The sequence below is a fragment of the Pteronotus mesoamericanus genome, unplaced genomic scaffold (genome assembly GCF_021234165.1).
Source record: "Pteronotus mesoamericanus isolate MK-2021 breed Mesoamerican mustached bat unplaced genomic scaffold, CSHL_Meso_final scaffold_232, whole genome shotgun sequence".
NCBI lineage: Eukaryota > Metazoa > Chordata > Mammalia > Chiroptera > Mormoopidae > Pteronotus > Pteronotus mesoamericanus.
In genome coordinates this window covers 21,318,975-21,338,984 of record NW_026555311.1, presented here as the reverse complement: position 1 = coordinate 21,338,984, position 20,010 = coordinate 21,318,975, and the positions used below count along the sequence as shown (strand labels likewise).

Below are 20,010 nucleotides of genomic sequence, written 5' to 3'. Positions count from 1 at the left end.
TACTTCATTTGTTCCTGCCACTCATATCATGTCTATGCTTATAGTTCTTCAGACTGGTTAGTTGTTCTCTGCTCTCAAGTCTACTTTTCTGTAACCAGCCACAATGCTAGACCTTGTGTTCTCCAAATACATCGTGTGTTTCCCAGTTCAACAATGTAAATGGGGTTGGTGATGGTGTAAATAGTTACATATGCTCACACCTCATGCATTTTAATGGGAAAATGTTCACTTTTACTTACTAAGCATAATATTTCATAATTTTTTCACATGCTCAGGGACTTCATCTTTCTCTTGTAAGGTAAACATGGAAATGTTTTTAAATATTAAATTTTCATAAAATGTCCAATTATATTGTTGGTAGTTGCCATTACAAATAAAACTAGTTTTTTTACCCCCGAATTCTTCTATATTAAAAAGAGCATCCAGGCATATTTTTTACCCTTTTAGTTTGTATAGGCATGATTCTTAATAAGGATGAACTTAATTCTGATAATTATGTTTTTGCTCATACTCCTAAATAATGACTTTAAAATGTATTTGCATTTGTAGATTATAATACATAGCAACAAACATCATCTCCTTAGATATTCATAATAAGCCCCTAATATTCTTGGAGCTCATATTGCAAATAGAAGTATGATGAGGTTAAATGATTTGTGCAAGGCTTTATCAGTGCAGATACTTTCAACTGCAAATAACAAAACCCAGTACAAACTCACATAAATAGTAAAGAAACTTAATGTTCACATAAGAGAGGGGGCAGGTTTCAAGGCTGACTTAATACCCTGAGTAAACTTATGGATCTATTGCCCTGCAATTTATTTATTATTTTGTGTGTGTGTGTTTTCCACCATGTTTTTGTGTGTCATCATTAGTCTGGGAATGAACTAGCTAGAGGAAATACTGGTCTCAGATTTTTCTGAGTAAAAGTACAACAAGGAGAGAGATGATTTCTTTCTGTGGCTAATTTAAAATTAAATTTAAATTTCCCAGAAGCTATAACAAACTTTATTTCACCCTATGGCTCAAATTTGGTTTCATGCTCAGTTCTGATCTAATATATGTTGACAGAGGTGTCATTCATTGAAAATTTTTTATTACTACTCCCTCACAATAATGATTATCATTAGAAGATTAAGTAAACATATTTGTGTGTGCATTTAACTGTTTAATTTCTCTCACTTAAGCTCTTTCAGGTTAGGATTTGTATGTCTTACTGCAGTACAACATAGCCAGTTCCCTTGAATATAGCACATATTTAACAAATATTTGGTTATAAAGTAAATAAAAGGTGAAGGAAGTTCTTGTAATTACTTTTGTACAGCATTTAGTATTTTATTTAGGGTAAGTGGGAACTGGAGGCCATCGACTTGCTGGGGGCAAAATATAGTACAGAAAATCTTTAAGCCATTATCCTTGCTGTGCAGGATCTTAGTACATTTATATACTTGCTCTATTTTTGTCTTTTACTGTCAATATAACAAATACCGATGCACCCTATTTGCTCACTAACAAAACTAGGCTGCAGAAATTATCTTATATCTCTTTCTTAAATTAACTGCAATTAGCAGAAGTTCAATAATTCTGGGCTAAATTTTGCCTTTCCTTTAATTATTCAGACTACTCCAGAGTTTACAGCCCCAAAGGGATCCAATTTTAGTTCTTTACCCAGGCAGAAGGAACACTAGAATTCCTCCTTGCGTCCTTGTATTGATTCCTGCTGTCGTGTAGTGTCAATGGTTGATGCCTGGTACATAACAGCCTAGGGAATCCATGATGTTGCCTTACTGACCTGGCTCAATGCGCAGGCTTACTCTGTCCCTCCAGGGGATACACACCTTCAGTGCTCATCTCAGACAAGGGGTTCTCAGACTTTGTCTTTAATATTGCAACTTTTGTTGTTACCTATGTCTGTGCCTACCCAGCCATCTCTCTGGCACGAGGTGTTGGTCCTCGGGTTATTGATTTGGACCCCGCCAAAGTCTAACACATCAAAGTACTTCTCTTCAGGGGACTCATCTAAAAATCAAGTATATGATCATTTTAGTTCTCATCATAAAGAATCCACATATAACTTTTATCTCGTTTGTTCATGCAACAAAACACAGGACTCATCATTGAGAGACATTTTATCTTCAGTAAATTTGAGATGATTCTTTTGTTATCTCTCTCACTAAAGAAGAGGAAAATAAAAACCACAAATATAATCTCTATTAGGATTTCCCACAACATTAAATACCTCTCATCTTAGACTTTGTTTTTGGATACACACTGATTTATGTAAATTGGTAAGGTAAATGTCAAAAGCAAAATTCCAGGAATAACCAATGATTTTATTAGGCCCAGTTCAGTACTCTATGACTATACTGAAACACCAAATAATATTCACATTGATAGTTTGAAAAATATGCTATTTTTGAAAAGAGAAATTGGTATTTAACTATGACATGAATAGTTACATTCAAGTGAAATAGAAAATCATAAAGTTTTGTGTTCCAAGCCAAAACAGAGAAATAGGAAAAGGCTAGAGTGTTGTTCAAGAGCAATAGTGCTGTGACACAAGACACCTACATAGAGTATGTGTGCTATGCCTATTCTGCTGGGTCCCCACTAGCAGTATGGACATGTTGTAATAACCAAAGCCTGGAATGATTGATTTGCAAATTTGGGATAATAATAATACCTAATCTCTAAGGTGAAATATAGGATGACATGAGATAAGGCCTATGATGTAATTCACGGCTTAGTGCCTAATTCACAGTAAATATCTGAAAGAGTATTAAAGAGATAAAAACATTTTTAGTTGAATTAGAAGCATTCCAGAGGTTTGCTGGCACTTTTAAGAAAAATAATAATTAAGAACTTATTTTCTTGTTCTTGAGGAGCTACTATTTGTCTTGACTCCTTTTTCATAGCCTTTATTCTTCCTTCTTTTCTCCAGAATGAAGGTGCAGGACTGTATATTTCTAACTTTGTATATAGAGGTCAGAATTTAATGGAACTACATCTTCTTAATTCATTTTGCAGCCTAAAACCTTGAATTATAGACAAAAGATATCCTAATTAAGTATAACAATGTTCTGCTGTGTTTAACACATTGTAACTTATTTCATCTTCTCAATGTGCCTACAGGAGTAGGAGGCAAATCTTATTATCCCATTTTACATATTCAGAGTTGGTTCACAATAAGGTTGAATAATTTCCCTAAGATCTCATATCTGGAAAATGGCAAGATGGTATAACTTGATTATAAAACCCAGTACTGTATTATCTCCCCAGTATTTTTTTAAATACAACTTAATCTTAGAAAAAATATATTTTGCATATCTTTTCTTTCACTCTCTTGTCTTTTAACTAGGCAAAGTCATGTGTAAACTATGCCATTGTTGTGAGCAAGTAGAAATTGCTCATAGAAGAATTAATTGTTAGGAGGTAAGGGAGAAATTTTTTTGTGTGTGTGTAATACTGGGTTATTCAACTTTTGTGGTGAGAATGTCCAAGTGATTGGAAGAAGTTTGCTATGAGAAGTAACAAGCCAATATCTAATTAGTTCTTCCTTTCATCATGATTCTCAAGATCATTTGGTAAATCGCAGGAAGGACTCAGAGAACTCAGAGGCAGTTGTACTCATGGCTGTGGTTTATTACAGTGAAAGGATGCACAACAGGAACACATGGGCAGTGTATCTGCCTAGCAGAGGCTGCTGGGATCTCAGTCCAAGGTCTCTGCTGGGCACTGGTCACATAGGCACTCTTTGCCTGTGTGAACAGCCACAATCGTAGAAACGCCCGATTCCCAGAAGGCAAACAGATGTTCACCATAAATCAGACTGGTATAGCGAATTCAGTGATCCTGGCAAACTAAACAGCCTTATCCATGCAGAGAACTTCAAATGCCAAGTTCCCGGACACCAGCTTAAGGCCAGCCCTACGAGCAGATCCATTGAAAGAACAATATTAGACCTACTGTGTTAACTCTCTCCTACACATTTTATAGTGTCAATGCGTGAAGACAGTGGAACACAGCAGATTTTGAATCAAAATATACACATCTAGTATGAGAAAGAACACTGAATAATGACAGCTTGTTATCAGTAGAAGAATCCTAATTATCTAAGCTTAGGTTTTTAAAATTTTCTTCAGAATCTTGTTTTCATTATAAAGACAAATCAGGATGGTTAAATATAACTCAGGAACATATTTATTAAAGTCTGTTTGCTTGTTCTCTACCACACTGTTAAAAAATGAAATGCAGTGCTTTGGTAACTCCAAGCCCATAGTGGTTGAGAGAGATGTGCATGGATATTTCACATGGGGAGTAGACCATGGTAAATGGTTTAATAAGTATTCAGAGGATTAAGGAAGTGTCAGGAATAGGAGTATGAATTCCCTTTAGTAATATTTTTAAAAAGCTCTAGGAGCTTGTGACATTTGAGCTTTATTGTTCTTAAAGATTCCTGGGGCAAAGATAGTACAATGACATCTTTGTTATAGGGAACAAACACAGCTGTGAATGTACAACAGTGTTTACTTTCATGTACCACAATGTGACACAAAAATATACATTAGAGGTCTGTTCAGAAAAGTCCAACCATTATTAATATAATAGAAATGGTTTGCACAACATCAATGTAACCTGGCAGCCAAGGAGAGTGGACTGGAATGTGCATGTGTGGACAACGACAGCTTCACTGTACTAGTCAGTAGGGGTGGTAGATGCCCTTGAGTGAGCATGTGTACTGTATGGCCATCACATTGAAAATGACTGAGCAAATAGAGCAACAAATCTGCATTAAATTGTATGTTAAGCTTGAACACTCCTCCTTGGAAACTATTCAGATGATTCAGGAGGCCCCAGCTATGGGCAACTGGTGATTGGCAGCTTCATCGTGACAATGCACCTGCTCATGCATCACATCTTGTGCAGAGTTTTTGGTGAAACATCAAATTACCCAGGTGACTCAGTACCTGCTACAGCCCAGATTTGGTGCCCTGTGACTTCTTGCTTTTCCCAGAACTAAAATTACCTTTGAGAGGGAAGAGATTTCAGACCATCATTGAGATTCAAGAAAATACAATGCAGCAACTGATGGAGGCTGGGAGAACTGTATGAGGTCCCAAGGTGCCTACTTTGAAGGGGACTTTGAAGGCATTATTATCCTACATATACTTTTTCTTGTATCTTGTATCTCCTCCAATAAATGTCTGTAGTTTTCATAATACATGACTGGATATCTTCTGGACAGACCTCATTATAATAAATATAATAACAATAGTGTAAATTATATTTAGATTATGCTATTAATATTATTTATCATCATGTTAATTATAAGTGATATCAGAAGTGTTAACTAAGCCAAGGTTGCAAGAATTCTGAATTTCCTACTGAAGGGATTAGTTTACGCATTTTTGGTCAAAAAAGGAGAACTATCCCATTGGCTATTAAGTAGCAAATTATTTCCCACAATATTGGAAAATCAAGTGGTATCATTGTGTTAAGTTTTATCACTTAGGTAATTAGAAGGGTTTTAGGAGCTCAGTGATAGGAACTGTGGATGAAGACAAAATATGTATTCATTGTAAAATACTCTATTACAATTTATTTATGTTTTAGTGATTTGTATGGATTTGATTTTTGTCTCATTACCTATAAAAAAGAACAATAAAAAAAATTAGCAAGACCTGGTCTGATTGTTCCAGTATGTTTAAATAAATTCCTTGAGAAATTGTATTATATTTATTAGTAAATATTTCAGCTTCATTGGATTTAGATTATTATCTGATGCATATATATGTTTAGAAATTATGAAATTGTTTTTCACCCAAGCACCCTAAAAACTTTTATTCACCTTTTTAGAATAGATAATTTGAATATGGCTTCCCACATTCATATGACTGAATTAAAATATAAGAAAATACTGAGATTTAATATGTAATAATTTATTCTAAATCCTAGGTGCAAAGTGTACTTACGACTATAAAATGAAAATACTGTATATAATGTATATAATTAAGGTATTAAACACTATCCATTCACTTTAGTTAAATTTTTATTTTAATACCTATTTTGTAGTATTTTACATTTTTCCATCAAGATTCTTAGTTTCTCTTCAATTGGACAAGATGTGCTTGGGACGGTATTAGGAATAATTCAGAAGTAAGACATAAGGAGTCAGCTTTATGAAGGATATTATTCGTGTAAACTATTTTCAAAAATATCAAAGAGCCACTAAAATGGGTCATATTCTACAAATGATAGATTTGGGTTTTGAAACAAATGTTGCATACCTTCCTCCTTAAAAGCCATGCCATTCTGAGGAAGAACTAATTATCTTAAGGCTCTAAGTCTACTGTTGCCAAATGGTCTCACAGTTAGCGACAGAAGAGAAATGAAGTACGGAGCAGTAAACCTTGGGGATTCACCTGGCCTCCTTTGCAGCCAAGATTGTTCCTATGGTGTCAGACAAAAATTAAAGAATGTGAAATTGAAGGTGAGTCAGAAAAGGGCAAACCGAAAAGTGTAACTCTCTCAACCAGGTCATCCATGTCACGGTGAAAGAATAACCAGAGCATGGTGAAAAAATGAGAAGAGCAAAGGGATATTTTGAGAAGCAGAAGTGAATAGGTAATTATCCTTATGAGATGGAGAGAAGTAGAACAAACACTGACATCATGTACAGGGGTGTGCAAAAGTGGCTTTACAGTTCATTTGGAAATGATGCAAGTAAGTAATACAGGAATTAATAAACAAATGGCAATAAATAATACAAGAATAAATTCACAACTATAAATGTACTTCTGCCCATCCCTGTATACTATGGACCCTACTAACTGATCGGGAGAAGTCATATTCCTGATCTAGGCCTCAATTTCCACACAAAAAAACAAAAGATGGACAAAATGATTTCTTGAGCAGTTTTTAATGCTCATATTCTATGTCTTTATATAAAATTCCACATTATAAAACTATTTTAATGTGAACACTATAACAAATATCTCATTCATCTTGTCCCAGCACATAGTAGGCATTCAAAATATTCGTTGAATGAATGAATAAGCCAGAAAATAAAAGTAAGGGGTCAGAGGGTTGTTCAAATGACCATCAGCAGAAGACTATCGTGTGTTAACACAAACATCACTGCATTAAGACCTGGTCTCTCCTTCCTCTTTAAAGTAACTGGCACCCTCGGTGATGCGTGGCGCGGGGAGAGGAGGGGTGAGAAGGGATTCCTCAGCGGATTTCAAAGTTTCTTGCAGGTTTACACATCCCTGGTTAGAAAAGCTGTAAAATGGTTTTAAATCTTTAAGACTAAAGAATACCATTTCTGACAGGTTTTCTGACATACAAATATCCTGGACCTTCAAGCCATGGTCAGATTGCACTTTCTTGAGGAACAGTGTCTAACATTTCAATGGCTACACTTTCAAGTTGAATAAATTAGAGAACAATATCATCAGAGTTAACTAACACATGTATTTAATTTCAAAATATATTTTCCCAACTGGTACATCCTGCTTGGCTAACCTCTGCCAAATGTAGCTATATAATTTATTTAATTCATGTCCTCTTACTATAACAAATCACTGGACTAGTTTGAATGGAAATCTGTATCACCCGACTTTTCAAAAATGTAATTTTATTATCAAATTGGGAGGATGAATATATATCCCAAATAGTTGTAATATTCTTTTCTTAATGGCCATAAATTTGCAAGAGAGATCCAATTTCCAAAAACCCATGTTGCAAATTCACTTAAATTAGAGTAGATACTAAGAAGACATGGAAATTGTAATTTTTATTTTCAGGTAGGTCTTTGAGTTCGAGAGGACATTGAATCACATTATGGAACATTGATCTGTCAGACGAAAATTTAAGCTATGGCCCGTTTTCTGACTTACAGTCTGGCAATACACATTTATTTCTCTGTTCTGTTTTGCTGTTCCTGGAAATTAATAATGACAGAAATAAACACATTTAATAAAGTAAGATCTCTAGCAGTGGATTTTGACACAATCTGATTTATTTCTTTAATATTGAGCCTTCAATAGAGTTGCTCAGACAAGAAAGAGTTTTAAATTATGAATACTATATTTAGAAGTGAAAACTTTACATGGACATACTGAAAGCTATACCAATGTACAAGGTATCATTATTTAAAACATTATGTATCTAGAGCTGAGTTTGAATAATGCATTCATGCTGGCACAGATGATTTGTTTAATATTTTTGGAAAGCTCTTAAAGTAGTTGAGGGAGATTTTTTAAAAAAGCACTGAGACACTAATTTCATGTAGGCAAAGGCCACAACCATTAATAAAGTCTTGAGCTGAAATTGATTAGATAACAGCACAAATATTAAAATTGAGAGGTTTAAAATATAATTTTCTCAAAGAAAAGAAAGTTTCAGTCTCTTAGAGCTAAAAATATATGTTTAAGATTATCTAGTTCGACTTTCTAATTTTTCTGAAAAGAAATGTGATCTCAGAGGTTCAGGTTATTTGCCTAAGGTCAGTGAGCGAAAGGAACAAATAATTCAATTCATTTTTCTTCTGAATGAATTTGAGTTGCAAATATTAGAGTTTTTATGTCAATATCATATTTATAAAAGGCAGTAAATAAATATGAGAATTACAGAGACTTCTTCATTCTGTCCACTCAACAAATATTTTTTTGGCACCTACTAAATGCCGGACCTCATTCTAAGTAATGGGGTTCTAAAATTTTACAAGACAGAAATGTCACTTACTATCATGCACTTTACATTCTAGTGAGAAGAAATGGCCAGTACATGAAATAATAAATAAATAAGTGAGAGAAATAGTTTAGGTGGTAAATCTTAAGCAAAAAATTAAAATTGGGTGACATGACAGTAAGCACCTTGATGTCTGTTTTAGATGCAGTGTTCAGGGAAGGCCTCTGATAGGGGAAATGTAAACTGTGATTTGAATGACAAGGATATAACCCCATAGACTTATGAATATTGTTGGGGAGATCATTACAGGAAACAAGCAGCTGGTATGAAATCTCTAAAATAGGAAGGATTTTGAGGACACAGTGAGAGCAGTTTTCAAATCCGTGATCGTAAATTTAAACACAACTCTCTGTTCTTCTCCAGCAACACATTTTAAGCTGTTAGGTGCAGCTATACCTTGTAGAGATGATGCCCAGAGTCTGAGCGTGGCTAGGGAAGTACAACGGAGGAAGAAAGGATCCAGAAAGTTGAAAGGTTTGTCTATCATCCCGATGATTAGCATGCGCCTTGGACTCTAAGCTTAAAAAAGAAAGAACTTAGAAGAAACTAAGCAAGAAAGTGGTAGGCTCAAGTAATTGGAGATCTCCATGAGCCGGAATAAAGTTTAGATTAATAGTGAGAAGCTCCCAAAAGCAGTTGAGCATTGTTGTAAGTTATAAATAGCAGTTCTCACTGACATGTGCAAGGTTTTATTAGAAATACAGATTCAAAAAAAGCTTTTGGAAAGATAATAAGATGTCTTAGAAAATGTTATCAGTTATGTGCTTTAGGCACTTCTTAATGTGGAAAACCTTTATCCAAAGTATTTAATTTTGTATCTTTGGCCAGTTTCTTGTAAATATATGGGCCAATGGTTCTCATTATAAGAACGATGGTCCTTTCAGTCTCCCAAATCCAATGTATTAAAAGTCCCTCAAACTTTACTAGCTAAAACACAGGAAGTTAACCCAAATCTTTTGTGTACAAATATGTGTGACCAAATAAATGTGTTAACAGCAGAGCGTAGAAGAGAGTCAGTGACAGGGTCGCTGCTCATGCACATGTCACCCAGGTAGGCATTGTGAAATGTGTGAATAGTTAAAAGTCCTTCAAAAGAAGCAATGCTCAACGATTTTAATTGTGGAAAAACAATGGGATAAAATAGAACCCGTGTTTTTATACAATGGTGGTTTCTATTTACTTTTTTACTCTTTCCAAATAGTAAACTATTTTTTTCCACAGAAGCAAGAACCACATAAATTTTTCCTATCACTACAGTGAAGCAAACAACACAGAGGTAGTTTACAAAGGCTGTTGGCCAGAGAAACTGCAGTCACAGCAAAATAAAAAAAAAAGAAAAGAAAAAGAAAGAAGAAAAGAAGGTGGCATCAAGCGTGTGCCTAACAAGTGGATAGGGAAACCCCGTCTGGGTAATAAGTAACTAACAGTAGGCATTTGCAAAGCTCCTTTAGCAATTAAACTCATAAAAGCTCGTTATTTAAAGGGAATTTGAGGAAATGAGAGGTTGCGATTTCTGCAAATAATAGAAACCTGATAAATGGAAATACATCTTAATGCAGACTGCCATCAGTGGAGAAGTGTTTGTGATACAAGAAAAAGAGAATGAACAGAGTGCGGATCAGTCAAGGATGAAGAAGGGTTTAAATGGAAGTATTGTCTAGCTTATCTAGGATTTTCATCAAGACCTGACTTAACAAGAAAGAATTGACAGGCTCATGTCAGTATCAGAAACCCACTGAATGTCAATTAGAATCCGCTGTAGGTATATAATCATATGTAACTTTACCTTTCAGTCTTTTTGAACCAAACCTTCTTAATTTTTTAAAAAATTGTGATGAAACTAAATAATTAGGTATTGTGATAGATTTCTGTAATTCAGGTTATTTATTTAAACTGAATTCAGTTTATATTTGTAAACTTGCATATGTTAATTTACTTTTTACCCTGAAATAATTATTGTCATCTTGGTCGAAAGTGGACATTGTCCAGCTGAGGATATATTCTAAGGGCTTTTCTGAAATCAACAATCTTTTTCTTATAAAGTCGTCATCACTGATTATCGCTTAAGCATTGAATAGAAAAACACGATGACACACTTTCTTTGGAGTTGTCAAAAAATACAGTGCTATGAGAAAATGCTGAACTCTTAAAGTCATAAATGCAATTTTATATTTTTGATAATTTGTTTAACAGGAACAAATGAGTTTATTTTATCTGGTGATTACTCAAGCCAGTACCTCTTGTACAGTTTACAAATATAAATCAATACAGCATGGATTGCGTAGAACTCTTTAGATACAGAGATGAACAGAAAAGTAAATGTGAGAGCGACTGTGGTCCCGAGCAAGTTTTGCATTATGGCTAACATGCGTAGAAACCTGGTAGAAAGATTGCAGAGGGCCGTGGGCCGCCTGGAGCAGGATCCCATGCCTCTGACATGCACTGTGGATGTAGAAACACTGTTCCAAAAGTAGGAGCAGTTTCCTATGTGCAAGCATTTAACTCACTGCTTGCTGGTCCTGTGGCTGAGTAGCTGAAGCTTAATAAAGAGGCTGGAGGAGACGTGCAGAAACGTGCAGAGATGGTCCACGCAGGTCTGAAGTTGGAGCGAGCTTTTTTGGTTTTGGCCTCTCGGTGCCAACAGCCAGCAGGTAATAAGCCTTCTGATTTGTTGGCTCCCATCTCAGAGCAGATCTCACAAGAGATAACCTTTCGAGAGAAGAACTGAGGCATCAAGTTTTTCAATCACCTGTTAGCTGACAGCAAATGTATTCAGGCCCTGGTTTGGGGGCTGTGGCTCCAAAGCCTGGTCCTTATGTGAAAGAAATGAATGATACTGCGATGTTTTACAAAAACCGAGTCCTCAAGCAGTGCCAAGATGTGGGTAAGAAGCACGTGGACTGGGTCAAAGCTTACTTAAGCATGTGGACAGAGCTGCAGGCTCACATTAAGGAGTTCCATACCACCAGTCTGGCCTGGAGCGAAACAGGGCCTATGACAAAGGAACTGAGGGGACTGCCATCTGGACCCTCTGCTGGATCAGCTCCTCCTCTCCTCTCCCCCCATGCCCACCTCTCTCACCAGTGCCTGTCAGTTCAGGGTTGGACGACTCTGCCTCATGCTCAGCACTGTTTGTATAGATTAATCAGGGGAAGAGCATCACACGTGCCCAGAAATGTGTATCTGATGACAGGAAGGCTCACAGGAGCCCCGCCCCGAAGGCTCAGAGTGGTCCAGTACAAAGTGGCCCCAAACCATTTTCTGCCCCTAAGCCAGGCATCAGCCCACCCCTAAACCAGCCACAGAAAAGGAGCCAGCTCTCCTTGACCTGGAAGGCCGGAAGAGGAGAGTGGAGAATCAGGGGAGTGTTTCCAATCTGGTGACTGGTGACACAGAGCTGAAACAGGTGGCTCACATACTTACCTATACATGTGTGCCAACACGACATCACAAATCAAGGGCAAAATTAACTCCATTACAGTACATAACTGTAAGAAACTTGGCTTGGTATTCAATGACATGGTGGTCAGTGAGGAGATAATCGATAGTAGGGATGTCAGAGTTCAGGTAATGGGTAAAGTACCAATCACATCCATTAACAACACAGATGGCTGCCATGTTTACCTGAGCAAGAATTCCCTGGATAGTGAGAGAGTTGACGCCAAGTCTTCTGAGATCAATGTCTTCATTCCTACCGAAGGCAGTGGCTTTAATGGGTTTCCCATACCTGAGCAGCTCAAAACTCTGTGGAATGGAAAGAAGTTGGTCACCACAGTCGACAGAAATGGCTAGATAAGCAAAATATCACTGGGTTATTTGCCCTCACGCCATGGGAAAAATCCATGTCAAGATGGTTCTTTTCTGGATTTCCTCTTCCTTTCAGCTCTTAAACTGCTCCTCTGCTTTGAGAAGCACAGCTGCCTGCCTTCACTGAGAGAAACCTCAGGCGGAAATGTGGGGTGGGACAGCAGGTCTGCTGATCTGCAGGGAGGTGCAGCTTTCCCCCATCAGCCCAATCACGCCGCTCGTCCATTCCTGAACAACTGCGGATCAGGACTGGTGTTCTGGCTTTCAGCCTTGGAGGATTATTCCTCCAACAACGGTGTTTTGGGAAGAATAAAGCGGTCCCCAGGAAATAACAGAAAGATCGCACAAGTTAATCTTTTCCTAACAATGAGCATGAAGGTAACAGAAACTGGGGTGATTCCAGCTGGATCTTCTAACCAAACTCATTTTTCACTGCTGACAAGTAAGGCAGTGGTTGCACTGGACCAAGGGCTGCAGCTTAGCCATCTAACATTCCAAACAAAATTGTTTCCTATACTTATTCCTGTTATTCTGCATTTCACCCTGGCTCTGCTTGAACCTGAGATAGGTTCTCCTGTACCAGCTGCTGTGGCTTATTAAAGGCTCTTGGACCCTTGCTTTCTCTGGGATCCTTGCCCAGCATCTTTCTACAGAGATGACTCAAAAAGAAAAAGAAAAAGGGAGGAAAATAAAACACCACAACATTCCAAGTGACCTGGCATTCCTTCCCACTTCTGTGTTAGGCACCTGTCATCCACCCTCACTGTCCCCTTTGCCCTGCCACGCTCAATAGCTTTTGGCCTTTCCCCGGGCACTTGAACAAAGGACTAAAATCTCCACTGCAAGCTGGTTTGAGGTCTTCTGTAAGAATCTTGCACAGCATTGTTAATGTAAATTTAAGTTTTTCCCTCTAGGACAAACACAGAGCAAAATATGCACCTTGTTTCTGGTGGGACAAGAGATTGTCCTGTGACTCTACCCATTTCCTGAGGCCTGCCAAAATAAACATTTACATACTTAAAGTTATACAGAAAACAGAAAAAAACTTGATACCAAAAAAATGAAAGTAAATATTCCATTAATTGAGCAGACATTTAAATCCTAATTTAGCATTTACCACGCTCCAGGTGATATTTGGGCAATAGGGATAATTCAGCAAAGATCTCCATTTTTGTGGCACGTAAGTACAAATGTGGGAAGAGAGCTAATAGACAATAATAGTAAATTTATACAGCATGCAAACAGAGTTTAAGTGTTTCTGGAGGTGAAGTAGACAATAGAATATAATGTTAAAAGGGTGATGAAAGGAGACCTCACTGAGTAGATGAGAAGTAGGCAAAGCCTTCAGAAGCCATGGGAATGGGTCATGCAGATATGTAGGTAAAGAGAGTTCTAGCGGGGGTGAGCAGCCAGTCCAAAATCCCATGGTAGAAGAATGCCTAACATGTCGGAGGACTATCAAGAGAAGCAGATTCTGTAATGGAGTGCTGGGGATGGAGTTTATAGAATGAGATGGGGTCAGAAGTTGTAGGCAGACAGATTGATTAATAGATAACCATATTCTAGCCATTAATCTACTTTCTTGAACTACTCTACTGTATTCTCTCTTTTATGCTTTGCATGGTAATGATATAAAAGACAGCTTACTAGACAGTTTAATGATTTAATTAACTTAGCATAACCAGGGAATAATTTTTCAGACATTTCGCTATGCCGCAGTCCACACATTAGGTACTAAGCCTGTCATGTCTATTTAAATTTGCAGTTGGACTGATGTTTACCACTATGAGAAAATTCTAAAGCAATACATCTTTTATTGACACTAGGGTTACTTGTTTTTCTGAAACCGGGGTTTTAACTTTCTATTTAAGAATTAGATTAACAGCCCTGGCTGGAGTAGCTCAGTGGATTGAGTGCTGGCCTGCCACCAAAGGGTCGCTGGTTCAAGTCCCAGTCAGGGCACATGCCTGGGTTGTGGGCCAGGTCCCCAGTTAGGGGCGTGCAAGAGGCAACCAATCTCTGTTTCTTTCTCACATCGATGATTCTCTCCCTGTCTTCCTCCCTTCCTTCCCCTCTCTCTAAAAATAAATAAAATATTTAAGACAAAGAATGAGATGAACAAATAGAGGTTGTCAGAAATAATATTACAGGGTCTTTTTTTTCCCCCTAGTTTATTTAGAAAGTCACATAGGTAGAAAAAGTAAGCCATAGAAGAAATGAGCTCAAGAAACAAATTATATAGGCAAAAGAATGGCCCTTAGAGCTAAGCAGAGAGAGAACGAGAGCACTTTGAGAGACGAAAGAGAGGGGAGAGGTGAGGAGAGCTCCTTGGAGAGAGAGAGAGCGCCAGCCCTAGGCATAGACGGGGAAAGTGAAAGGCATGGACATGCTCCGTAGAGAGAACCACTTACATAAAGTCTTAGTAGACTAAGTTCTGTGGTTGATTAGTCTTATATCTGAAATGGATAGACAGCTACATCACAAATGACTTCCCAGCTATGAACATTGGAAACACTGGAAATACTCCAGTTTCAGGGTTAACTCCATTGTTTTTAAGCTCATAAAATATGAGGACCTAAGTCCCTGGAGCAGAAGGAATTTAACTTATACAGTACACCGAGATGACAGCTGCGAGGAAACTGGAGGTGCAGAAGTGTTATACATGTTTAATTCTTTAGTTAGCCTAGAGCAACAATAATCACAAACTCTGCGAAATGTTATTTGTCCCCACATACTTACATTAATTTTCTTTTAATCTCTGTATGCCCCAGGAAATATTTCAATTGAATTTTACCTTTTTTCCCAAGAAATCAAGAACTCTGGAATCCAAGCTCATTTACTTTAACTTTTTTCATAGTTATTTCCAAATCCTAAATGAATTTAAAAGCAAAAATTTATCTTGCATTTATTTCTTCAATGCATGAGTATAAAAATGCCATGGGTTAATGGGTTCGGTGAACTTCAATGTAATTCTGGTATTAGGCATTTTCATCTAATAGATTGCTCAGTCATTAATTTATTAAACACGTATTTATCTAATTCATATTAGATATCTGTCTCTATATACATGAAACAAAGTAATAGTTACTTTTGGAGGTAGTATGTGTAGTGGTTGCAAAAGAAGCTCTGTAGTCAGATATCCTGGATTCAATACTCCTTTTACCTGTGTCTCCTTAAGCAAGTTAATTAACCTCTCTTTGCCTCAAGTACTCTATGACAAAAATGGGAATTGATAATAACACCTGCAAAATTGTGTAATTGTGAGGCATAAAAACATAAGTCATGTGAAGGACCTGTCATCTAATAACAATTCAACAAATGTACACTATTTTTATTACATTCATATGTGTACATTTAAAAGTATCCCGTGGAATAGTTATGATATTACTTAGGGAATGTGGGATGATTTTTCATTTTTAAAATGAAAGATCTTTAACAATGAAAAATGGAGAAATCTCTGAAAATAATGGCATATCTTAGTTTTTGAAGAGGGAGATCAAGAGCATTTTGAAGCTCCCGGTGAATGGATTACAGATGTCATGGTACAAAGCTTCAAAGATGATTAAAATAACTTTGGAAAAAAGTTTTATGTTTGATAAAGTCTAAAATTTTCTAACAGGTGTGCTGCAGATCTCCCTGTGAGATTATTTCAACATAGTATAAGAAAAAATACTTTCCAATATAACTATATTATATTATAATATTATATAATAATATATTATATTATAATATAATAATTATTTAATATTATAATATAGTGGCATTTCCAATATAACTATAAGAGAGATAAAGAATTCACAAAAATATTTAGACTAAGTTTATTAACTTTAAAGGAAGCCTGGAAATTATATGTAAGAGTGAATACTTAGAATTTTTAAGTAGGTTTAGCAGCTGTGGAAGTTTCTGAATTTCTAAGTCTATCCTCTAAACCTGTGGCCAGTCACAAATCTCATCCTAACTTACAAAAACATCCTAAGTAGGACTGAAGTTAGAAATCCATATATATAGCAAAATATTTTTTTATCAACAATGTAACTGAAACTTAACACTGAATTTAGGGTATACAGCAAGCTGATAGATGAAAAAGTAGATACCCAAGTTAAGAAAATGAGAATTTATGAACCAAATAAGGGTAGCAATAGGTGTATCAAACTGTGCTTAAACATGGAATTTTTTTATCTTTTTTAGTAGTTTCATCCGTCTCACTGAGAAGCCATACAAGATAGAAAGATGTGTAGTGAGATCCAGTAAGAGAACCAGTCTTCCTGTTTTAAAATGCACACATATATTAGATTTTAAAGCTTTACAGAGATTATCCAGTACAATGCCCCATGTCCTCCCACCCCCACATTATTTTCTTGACAGATAAACCAAAACTCAGAGTTCAACATTGTCCTCATCCTCCAAGAGTGTGCTTTTCTTCCCCAAATGATGCCCCTGTTTTAAGAAGAAATGTAGCGGTAAGAAGGAGGGAGGCTAGAACTGTTTTACACACACATCATTCTTTTGGTCCTTATACAGGAGCTGCAAAATAACCTCATGATAGCAAGAACTAAGGTAACATGTCTTAATTTGCCAAGAGAAATTGTTCAAAAACAGAGTAGAACAATTAAAAGATCATTTTCATTTCAGCTCATTGTGGGAAGAACTATTTAGTTTTAATACGTAATGCAATTGCTGTAAGAATTGAATTAATCCAGGTAAAACACTTGGAATAATCCTTGACACATAGAGAACAACCAAAAATACTAGTTATTTTTACAACTGTAGTAATAGTCTTTCATTCGAATAATATCAACAAAAGCAGCAACATCTTAAGCTACTACTAAAAATTAGTGCAAATTGCCCTGGCTGTGTACTTCAGTTGGTTAGAGCATTGTCTTAATACACCAACATTGCAGGTTCAGTCTCCAATCAGGGCACATATAAGAATCAACCAATGAATGCATAAGTAAGTGGAACAACAAATTGATGTTTCTCCCTCCCTCTTCATCTCTCTCTCTCTAAAAAAAAAAAATCAATAAAAATTAGTACATATTGGGGTTAACTATGAACCAGGCTCCGAGCTGTGTTTTATATAGATTTTCTCATTTCTTCCTATGGATTATTTCAATTCTACAGCTAAGGAACCTGGGGTATAAAATGGCTAAGGAATACTCCAAAAGTTATACAGATTTTAAGACAATGATGTATAGCAGAACTACTAAAATACGTGGGTAAAAGAAAGATAGCCCTGGTCTGCAAACACACTGATCAGAGTTCAAGACCCAGATCTGCCCCTTGTAAGTTAAATTCCCTGCTGCCTGCTCCTGCACCTGTCAAATTAGGAGGTTGGACTACAAATTATTTAAAGTTCCACCTATTTCTTTCTTGTGCCTCCACAGCTAAGACTAAACATAAAAAGTCCCACACTTATTTGAATACTTTAAAAATTTAATTTTTGACTTTAGATCATAACTACTTTCTACATTTAAGAAGTTATCACAGTGAAATCCCCACTGTACAGGAAATGAAATGTCTATTCCCTCTGTTCATTCTATAGATTTCCATATTGGACAAGTAAACCGAGCAAATCTAGGGGCATTGCATACTCTATTTCTGACTTTTTGTTTACAAGGAAGCAGGAGAAATCTTTATGACATGATAGCAATTTGGGAAGAGATCATAATCATTATCAAGGGAAGATCTCCCCGCTATGTAATGCGCTAGAGAGAGAGATGCTCTCACACCTTGGCCTGGTAACCAGGGGTGTTCACACAGATGCCTGAGTGTTCTGCTGCAAGAGACTTACAGTAGGGAATTCAATTTTTTTTTTCAGTTAATAGTTTTTCCCCTAACACCTTACTAAACTATCTTAATTTAGCACACTGCAGAACATATGCTTTTGGGATTTTTTTTAACCTATAATTTATAGCATTTTTGTTTGGTTTCATGCACTTAATTTCAATCCACACAAACCATTTATAATCTCTAGTGAAAAAATATGTATAGTAAGGGAAAGAAATTTTCCTCAACCAAGTCCCCAAAGTATTTTTAAACATGATGTTCTCAAGACTTGCTAGATAAATATTATATTCTTAAGTGTGCATATTTAAGAGGAATGAAGTGGGTGTTATGTCAGCTAAAATTTTATAACCCCTGTATTAATTTTAATAGTAAACCAGTATGTATACATGTTTATATACACATATGTAATTTTATTGTTATTGTCTATCTCAAGTCTGAGAGTCAGATTGTCTCAGTGAATATAATTAAAATCATCATTTTCTTCTGAATTATTTCAATACATTTTAATGCATATTACACAAAATATAAAAATGCCAAGTATTTTGTTTATTTAAAATGTAAACATTAAATATATGTAAGTGAACACAAAGAAGAGGTTGGGTTTCTTTGAGATTAATATTTATTTTGAAAATATTTCTTGGCTTAAATGTTATTGCTTATTAATTGGGGTGATGTTATGGTCAAATCTTTCAAAGCAAGTTATCCAAGTTACTGTCAGTAAGCATCAGCAAAAATCATGATTGCTGTTGTTTTCCTAGTGGGAGCTAGAAGTCACAGTTGGTACTTTCCCCTAACAGCATTCCCCAGTCAAACCACCTGATCTTCTACCTAGAAGGCTTCATCTTAATCTAGTACTCAGAGTGATTTCTGCTATCAGTTAAGGGTTCACATCTCCCAGGTCATATAATTCTTTGTGAATCTCATTATATCCTAGATCATTTGACTTTTCTATTGAGATACATTCTTGCCTGAGGCCCTGTTCGATACGAAATATCCTCTTATGTCATTATTTTTTCCTCATATGGCTCCCAAAGTCCTGCTGACAAGATTCTCTAATTCAGTTCTTCAACCTCAAGATTGGTCTTTCAATAATTCTTTGCCCAAATTATAACCAACTTTTTTACATAGTTTATGCAATATATTATATCTACCCAGGTAAGTTTACCCTTCAGCCCCTAATTCATCTGGGTGGGTATTCTTTTTTCTCAAAGTCCTGACACCTAGCTCTTCTTGATCACTGTTTCCTTGAAGAAACATCTTGACTTATGCACGAGACCCATTTTACAAGGAATTTGTGTCCCTAAGCATAAAACACATGAAAGGTTTTTACTGCTATGAATTTAAAGAACCCTGTGCAAGGATGAATGGATTAACTTGGTATCCGGGCTCTTAAAATACTGGTTTAGGTTTTACTTTTATACTTACTATCTGTGGTACTTGGAACACATAACTTAAATTTTGTAAGCTTGGATTTTCTCCTTTGAAAAAAAATGAGTTTAAAATACTCTGACTTCTGCCTCTATTTATGAAGGAGTAGTGTCTAGAAGACTTGCCCTCTGCTGTAATAATTAGAAAACTGGGGGAAAAAACAATCATCACACGTTAAAAATAAAACAGACAAGAAAGTACATAATGCTTAAGGAAAGGAGAAGAGAGACTTACAAC

At 36.2% G+C, this 20,010-nt stretch overlaps 1 protein-coding gene across 1 annotated transcript in view; it reads left to right on the top strand.

Annotated features, from left to right (window-relative positions):
• The window catches only part of CCSER1 (coiled-coil serine rich protein 1), an 898,936-nt gene that overhangs the window by 851,076 nt on the left and 27,850 nt on the right, over window positions 1–20,010 (top strand). The window lies entirely within an intron of this gene.